The 9366-nt window shown below is 32.1% G+C and overlaps 1 pseudogene; it reads left to right on the top strand.

Moving 5' to 3' along the window:
- Positions 1 to 1899: 1899 nt before the first annotated feature.
- On the top strand, positions 1900 to 5855 carry LOC145058952 (protein DETOXIFICATION 29-like; annotated as a pseudogene).
- The last annotated feature ends 3511 nt before the right edge of the window (positions 5856 to 9366 follow it).

The raw sequence follows: 9366 nt of genomic DNA, 5'->3' as shown, positions 1-9366 counted from the left end.
TGACTTAATTATTTGGTTATAGTGTTTTCTGGATTAAGATTTAGCGTTTGGGTAAAGTTATTATGATTATGATTCTGATTATTTGATATTTGTATCCATACAATCAATTTGAGTAGCTATAACAAAAACAAACACAAGAAATAATGAATCACTTGTCGTTTTAAACTTAAATTTATTTATTCTGTATAGAACAGCTAACTTACACCGATCTAATCTATTTCTAAATATATTTACCATGTGATGTGTCCATGCATATTAAATCAATTAGTTTTTTTTTGGCGAATAAGCTACAAAAACAATAAACTTGGGACAAAAAACATGGATGAAAAAGGCTAAAAAAATAACTATTTAGGGACAAAAATAGCAAACTTCATACCATATCAAAAAAAAAATGATAACATAAAAACTATAATTTACTATTTATTCACCCAACCAAAGTTAATTTTACTTCATTTACTCATTTATTCAACTCTATTGACGAAAATACCATTTGAATTCAAAAGAGCAAAATTCATATCCATATATTATTAGAAACTTCAAATGATCAATCTTCTCTTCAATTTTCTTTAAAAATATACTTTTATTATTCGCTCTTCGGTCTTCAACAACCGATCCTCACATATAATGACACATGTAGGATGTCTCAGACGTATTAAACTCACAAGGAACATCACAGGAAAAAAACAACTCAACACCAAAACACCACACTTGAAATCATCATACAGAAACATAAGAAGAATACCCACAAAGTCACAATATCAACGAACTCAACAAATCATAGACACTTCTCAAAATAATTAACTCACAAAGTTGTTCAATGCATGTTGCTTTAGTTATTTCATGTGATAGTCCCCAATAACTGAAAGTATACCAACATAACCAAAATTCATTGTCAGATTATCAATTAGAATAAGCATAATTTTCCAACATGCAACACCAAATACAAATAGATATAGAATGACTGAATTATATTAATCAAATTTTCTTGATTACTATAGGGAGAAGAATATCTACTATATGAGTAAACAATCACACACCAATTCCAACTAATTTATAAACAAACTAATATAATTAACAGATCTAAAGAAGGAAGAAAAGGCTTAGATTTTGTCAATAAAGAAGGAAGAAAAGACTTAGATTTTGTCAATGTAAATCGGTTTCTAGAATATTTTTATTTTTGAACATACTCAAACATATTCTGTCAGAATGTCCGAATTAAAAACCTTATAATTCGTAAAATCGGATTTTTAAAATTAATAGAATCTATGATCTCTTAAAATATGCAATTTTCCTTTATTAGATCTATATTATTTGACTAAAATACCCTTCTAGTTAAATTAGATGATATTTTTCGATTATATTTAATTCAATAATATGTATTAATCATTTTCTTAAAATAAGTAAAATGATTGGCCCACATTTATGCATACAATAACACAATAATTACTTTGAATATAATAACCTATGCCTATATATAGGTTCAAATGTTTTCACTATCTATTATGTGCATGTATGATTAATTATGGACCAATCATTTTAGTTATTTTAAGAAAGTAATTAATGCATATTAAATGCTGAAGATGTAATTAATATCAATTATATCTTCAACATGTAATATGCATTAATTACTTTCTTAAAATAACTAAAATGATTGGTCCAGAATCAATCATACATGCACACAATAAATAGTGAAAACAAAATAACCTAACCCTATATATATATATATATATATATATATATATATATATATATATGATCATTTTAGAACTCATAGTTTCATGAGAACCCGGGAACTAAAGGTGGAGCATTGGATCAAAAAATTTAATGGCCTAGATCAAAGATGACATATTTGTAATTATCGACAATCTTAATGGTACCCTTGACTTTATAGATTAAAATATGAGGGTAATTATGGTATTGACAATTTAAATACTTATTAATTAATCAAATTTAAAAATAAAAAAACAAATTCCCAATTAATGTAAAAATCCCTAAATTAATCTTTCACTATCTCGTATCTTTCTCCTTCTCACGATTTCTACATGTGTTCTTCGACTCCCTCCCTTCTCCATCGACTGCCTCCCTACAACCTCCGAAGACCACCTCCCTCCGCCCTCCAACAACAACCCCTGCCTTTGTTAAGAAGCTCTAGTACCTTGTTGCACCTGCGATTTTCACTTCCATTTGTCAATACTCACTCAACGCTATCACGCAAACCTTCGTCGATCATGTTGGAACTCTAGATCTCGTCACCGTCTCCATCAAAAACTCCTTCATTGTCGGTTTCTGTTTAGTAATCATGGTTCAAATTTTGTATTTACCCTAATTTCTTCCAGATGTCATCGATTCTGCAAACAAAATTAATGATTTCAAATCAAATTCCGTAAATTGATTGACGATTAATTTGCAACTTGGAATAGGCATCGCGTTGGAAACGTTGTGTGGGCAAGCATTCGGAGCAGGTCAAGTGGATATGTTGGGTGTATATATGCAGAGATCGTGGGTGATTATGTTCGTCAGTGGTCTAATTTTGATGCTTCTGTATATCTTCACGACTCCATTGCTCCTCTTCATCGGACAAACAGAAGATATCTCTCATGCTGCGGGGAAGATGGCGTCATGGATGATACTGCAACTATTCGCTTATGATTTTAATTATCCGATTGCTAAGTTTCTTTAAGCTCAGAGCCTCAGAGTAACATTATGGTGATGGCTTACATATCTGTGGTGTCGGTGAGTCCACCTCCTTCCCTGCCGACGCCGACGACTCATCTTCTCCACAGTAGACGTCGTTGATGTTCTTGACCACCACATCAAACAATTTATTTTACTCCTGTAAGTGTTGATATAAGTGTTGAGCCTCATCGATTACGTACATATGGTTATTCGACTCAGGTGCCAGCGAGTCTGCCTCCCCTTCAGCTGACATCGGCGAGTCATCTCCTCCACAATAGATGTCAATGATCTTCTTGACCTCAACATATTCACTGGAATTATGAATATGTTATGAAAATTTGGTGGTTGTCGAGGCCAACAATTCATAAGCACAAATTACCTCAACTCTTCTTAGATATTAAAATGGTTAGAGGAGCTCTAACACACTCCCTTAATTAAAGTCACAAAATCAATGAAGCATATAATCTTGTGAAAATCAATTAGCTTTGAGTTCTAAGAGTTACCAAGTCCATAAGATAATCAAATGCTTACATTATCATTATGGATGAAACATTCCCATTGTTTAAATGAAATGAAAACAAACATAGAAACCATTTGTTGCTTGCCAACTTCAAAGTACATTATTTAACCAAGAAATTGATCAACAAAAAGAATATTTATTCATCGAAGCTCATGATCAAAGATAAACAAACATAACAAGATGTTTAACTACAAAACATTTCCATAAACTTCAAACACAAGATAACATTTAGTCTTCAAAGTAACCAAATATCCATGGGATTAAACCCTAATCAACCAAATGAGGATTTAGCCAAGCATGGCCAAAATAAAAGAAATACAAGGTAGTTTAGAAATACCAAACATTGTTCTAAGTGTAAGATGAAATGAAATACCAAACTTCAAAATCTTCAAGTTCTTCCCAAGTGTTCTTGATCGCAAAAGAGTAGTTCTCCTCAAGTTTTGATGATGAATAATGCTTCAAATCTCCAGCAAAAAGTGTTTAATCCCATAATCAAAAGCTCCCCGAAAACCATCCACCAACCTTCCCAAAATAGAGTCAAAAAGTCAAAACCCAGATTCACTTTAGCACGATCCACGCGGACCGTTTGTGGATCCACGCGGACCGCGTGGGTCTCGATGATTATGGGACTTGGCCTATTTAGAATATATTCTAACCCAATCTTCTCATTCACACTTCAACCCACATGCACAACTCTTGGGAGCCCAATTGTGTTATTCTAAAGCCTCCAATGATGGTCCAATACTCCTTTTGTCTTCCGTAGCTCGAGTCCTCGCCCAAAGACTAAGCCCAATGCGCTTCTCGCTTATACTAACATTAAGCCTAATTGCACCACCTCAAGTCCACAAGCAATCCACAAGTCCCGCAATCCCTCCATACCTCCAGTAACAAATAGTCTTCAATAAATCCTGCAAAATAAGCTCAAAAGACTACAAAGCACCTGGTAAAGGAGAAAGATAATAAAAAGAGAAAATATGCATAAGGATTAACTAAAATGAGATGGTTTTAACTAAAAATAAACTAAGAAAAGAAGTAATAGAAACGAAACTATCAATTTCTTTTGAAGTGAATCACCAAAAGGTACACATGATACATCTGCATTTCAGGGAAAGGTTCAAACGACTTAATATTTCTTGTATGCATCTCCTTGTTTATGAAAGTGTAGTTATAATGATGCTTTGATCGGATCAGCTTGCAGTGGAGTGTATTTTTTGTTCAGCTTGTATTCGCTTTGTGGAGTGTTGTTCACTTGATGGACCTACAGGTTTGGCTGTTCTACCATTAGTCTATCCTTAATCCTTGTAAGTGAGGTCATTTTGTTCTAAAACAAGATATGCTTATTGTAATTGCAGAAAAACTATGGAGTGGGCTTGAACATTTTGTATTTGATTGGTTGATCAATACTGACAGGTAAGGGCAAGTTATCTTCATAAACTTGAAGATATCTAGTTGATGTGCTCATTGATTTCAAGTGGCATAGTTGGAATTATGTCATGTGGTGTTGTGTTTATTTGATAAATTTGCTCATTACAGGGTTGTAAGTCAGGTTGAATATCCTTCGTTGGCTGATTTGAGGGGGCTCCTTCTAGACCTAGTTGCACAGCTTGTGGGTGCTCTATCACAGATCAGATGATTGGTAAATTTGTTCAATTTTTTTCTTACTATGTTTTTATTTATGCCTAAGACTGAAGCGCGTTTTAGAATAAAGCAATGGATGTTTTGTTTATTTGTTTATTCGGTATTAGATTGTGCAACTGAAATTCGCCTCTAATCACCATGTTCTCCTTTTCTTTTCAGGGTAGTTGGAAAAGGTTGCAAGTTTGTTGGATGTGGTACTACTGTACCTATTCTTGAAGTTTCTAATGATGATCTTTCTAAAATTGTTGGCACAAATGATGAATGGATATATGTTCGAACTGGAATCCGTAATCGTCGAGTTCTTACAGGTTGGTTTGACTTAATGCATAAAGAATAACTTAATATGAAACTTGAGGCGAATTAGTGTTTCCCAATTCCCATTAAGTCCCTAACTTTTTACAAATTTATCCTCATCTTGGCCACACAATAACAAGATTGTCTTCATGTTAAGCCCTATGAGAGAGATTGGAAGAGAACACTGTATAATGAGTTCAACACTTTAATCTGGACAACTATGGTTGCTTCTTTTTTACTTAGCTAAATTTATAAAAAGTTCAACGTTGTAGTTACATGTGATTCACATGTAAATCACATATGAATTACATGTGATTCACATGTAATTCACATATGAATCACATTTGATTCACATGTAAATCGCATGTAATTCATATGTGAATTACATGTGATTCACATGTAAATCACATATGATTCAAATGTAATTCACATATGAAATACATGTGATTCACATGTAAATCACATATGAATTGCATGTGACTCACATGTAAATCACATATGTATTTTTGTGAGTATTTTTGCATCAATCAGTTTCTTTTTATATTTCTTGTAGATTTGGAAGAAATTGTGGTGAATATTAAAGATGTGGAAAATGATAAATTGAAGAAAATATGGAAATATTGACACGAAGACATGAAAACACTTTGAAATTTTGTAGCATTTTTTTATATTTTATTTTATATCGAATAAAATTCTTATTGTATTGTTTTTATAGATTAGTAAATAAATGACTCTTCTTATAATTTCCTTACAAATATGTATATGAAATATGCATTTGTAAAAATATGTATAAATGTACATAAAATGTTGATTTTTTTGGTTAAAAAATTATAATATTTTTTTAAATATTCCATTTTTTTAATAAGTTTTATTGATTTTAAATGCTTTTAAAATAACTGTAGTTTTTTTACAATTTTTTTTTTTCAAAAATTCATGTTTTCTTTAAAAAATTAAAAAATCTACACTTTTTTAAAAAAAATTGAAAATTACTATTTAAAAAAATCAGAAAATTTGATTTATTATGTAATTTTTTAGACATTTATATTAATATTTACAAGAACAAAAAAAATTAACATTAAATGAGATTGATAAGATTACGATCATGTCCTTAATGAATTAGTTTTGATTTAATGCTCAACTTTTAGTTCTCAGGTTCTCGGGAAACTATAAGTTTTCAACCGATCTCACCCATATATATATATATATATATATATATATATATATATATATATATATATATATGCTTAGGTTATTTTATTTTTACTAACTATTGTGTGCCAGAATGCACAGATCTGGACCATCGGATGAATAAAATCAACAATTATGATCTGAGGATCTTTGATATTACAATAGAGTAGCATATATCATATAATCACGCAAATTTCAGTAAAAGAGTATTTTGGTCAATTAACCTACTTTAAAAAAGGAAATTTTCGGATTTTAAGGGATCATTAATTCCCTTATTTTTAAAAAATCTGAATTTTTTAAATTAATTCTAATTAAATTTTATTATTATTTTTACTAATAACCGACTTTATTCTATAAGAATGACAAAAAGTCAACAATAAACTAGTAAATAAATTTGCAGTTTTATTCTGGCATAATATTGTTTCATTCAAACTTAAATACAAATTCATACATATTCTTACAGACTAAAAGTCTTATGCATTTTAATATAATTATACATATTCTAAAAGAATATCAACAAAATTGAATAAAATTCTTAAAAAATAACAACATTCTTAAATCATAAGTATGATCAAAATTTATTTATTCTTCAAGTTATTCTTATTATGTCTTCAACAAATTCTTCCAACCATTCCTATAAAAAATACAACAAAACTAATAATGGTTAAAAATATGTTACTTGCAATTAACTATCACGTTATATATTCTGGTAGAATACATAGAATATGACAAAACACATAGAATACATTCTGGCAGAATATATAGATTTTATTCTGCCATAATACATTCTGACAGAATACATAGAATATATTCAAAAGTATTATATTTATTGCTAATATAATTTTAGATTCCAAATGAACAATAACGATGGATAATAGAAATTGGAATTCAAAATCACAAATTGAACCAAAATAATACAAAGACAAATTAGTTACCTTTTTAAACAACTACATAAAACATGTGTTGCTAGTAATTCTGACAGAATGCATACTACAAGGTTAGATTCTCTAGATTCTCTTTCAGGCATTTCAACAAACACTTGTTTGACATTATCATCAAACAAGCTAAAATGGTGTGAAAGGCCATATGAGATGAAAATTGAACTTAAAACCTGAGTTTCTGTGTGTCAATGTATTGATATATGAACGGCTCTATTTTTTTATTTTTTATTTTTGTCTTTTTGACCTTGGAAATGCTCCTGATGTCAAAAAAGAATTAGCACATACTATAAATTTGCAACATCATAAAGGCAGTGGCATCTATATAGTTTAAAAATCAATCCCCAAAAGAAAAATGTTATCTAGTGTACCGTTAAGATCAAATGTGAAAATCATCATGAGAAAATCATCTCATATTAATATCCCAAAAATCATCCAACACAACTTCAACCCATTATTGCAGAAAAATGATGCTTTATATGCAGACTGGAACAAAAAATGGTGATGGTGGGTCACTCTTTTATCGGGAAGTAACAGATGGTCGTGATGACAATAGAGACTTTAGAAAGATGTGGTGAATGGTTGTTTCAATTGTATTTTGGGTAAAGATTAGTTAGAAAAACTTACCTCCAGGATTTTCATGTGCATTTGTATTACACTATCACTTCTGGACCTGTATACACACACAAATTAGAAATTTTCTTATGTAGAGAGAGAGATGGCGGTGAGAATTTGAACCTCCGATTTCGAGTAATTCCTATTGTTTCGGATGACCTCCGTTTCCCTTGCCCGTTTTTGTAGTACACAATCTTCACAACAATGTACTCGTTTGTAATTGGGTGAAACCCGAATCCGAACATCACCTCCTGTTCCTGAAATTGCTTGGATTTCGGAAGCTCCAGATAATCCCGAGAAAACGGGATTGACAGTAGTTGGTTGCGGAACTGAATCAAGGATGAAATCGGCATGGAGGTGGAGATCGGAAGTCTGACGACGCCATTGATGCCTTTTTGGGTCCAAGATGGAGGCGGATATGCAATCGACGAGGGGAAAAACAAAGAAGATGGAGGAAGAAAAATAGGTTATGATGCGACTGAATAGAAGGATGCGTATCAGTAGGTTTTTAAATAGGTTAAAAAAAATAGTTGCCTTCGTTGCCTTCCAATTTCTACCGGGTTTGACTTTGATTTCTGGATATTAAATATATTAATTATATACCATAATTAAATATGCAAAAATTACTATAATACCCTTAAGTGATTTATTTAATTATTTATTTTTTTCCTAAATTCCTATTGGTGCATTCATGCACACAATAGTTGTCAAAAACAATTGAACATCTCTCTCTCTCTCTCTCTCTCTCTCTCTCTCTATATATATATATATATATATATATATATATAGTCTATTCTTTTTGAAAAGTTAATATTGGACTTTACATATATCTTTAATTGTATTAGTTTGTGTTCTATATCCTTATGACTTACAACAAGGCTTCGTTTGATACTCGTCTAACTGGGTTTGAGTTAACGATTTGGTGTAACACCGTGAAAATTTACAACCAATTTAAACTTTTCAAAACAATCCATATTCATTAAGTTATTACAAAAATGTTTTCAAATCTTTTATTATCAGAGTATCCCAGAACATCAACATAAAACTGAGGAGCGGTATGATCACGCTTTCGCCTTGCCACGGTCTCCTGAAGTACCTGAAACAATACACTGAAACTGTAAGCCCGAAAGCTTAGTGAGTTACCCCCAAAATACCAACCACAGTACCATACACATATCATATCATATCATAACAGAGCATTCATGCATATCGAGTCTACAGTGTGACTGGTCCGTCTGCACCAGGCCTTCAGTCCACCCGGTCCTCTCTCTCTTCGAGTCTACAGTATGACTGGTCCGCCCGCACCGAGCCTTCAGTCCACCTGGTCCACTCTCCGAGTCTACAGTGTGACTGGTCCGCCCGCACCGAGCCTTCAGTCTGTCTGGTCCGCTCTCTGAGCCTCGGCACGTCTGGTCCACCCTCTTGGGGCCTTCAGCCTATCCGGACCGCTCGTCGGGCCTTCGGTCTAACCGGTTCGCCCTGGGTATGTTGGCCTAC

Source organism: Lactuca serriola, chromosome 1 (genome assembly GCF_051521515.1).
Source record: "Lactuca serriola cultivar US96UC23 chromosome 1, Lser_US96UC23_V15, whole genome shotgun sequence".
Classification (NCBI taxonomy): domain Eukaryota; kingdom Viridiplantae; phylum Streptophyta; class Magnoliopsida; order Asterales; family Asteraceae; genus Lactuca; species Lactuca serriola.
This window is presented reverse-complemented; position numbering and strand designations above follow the sequence as displayed.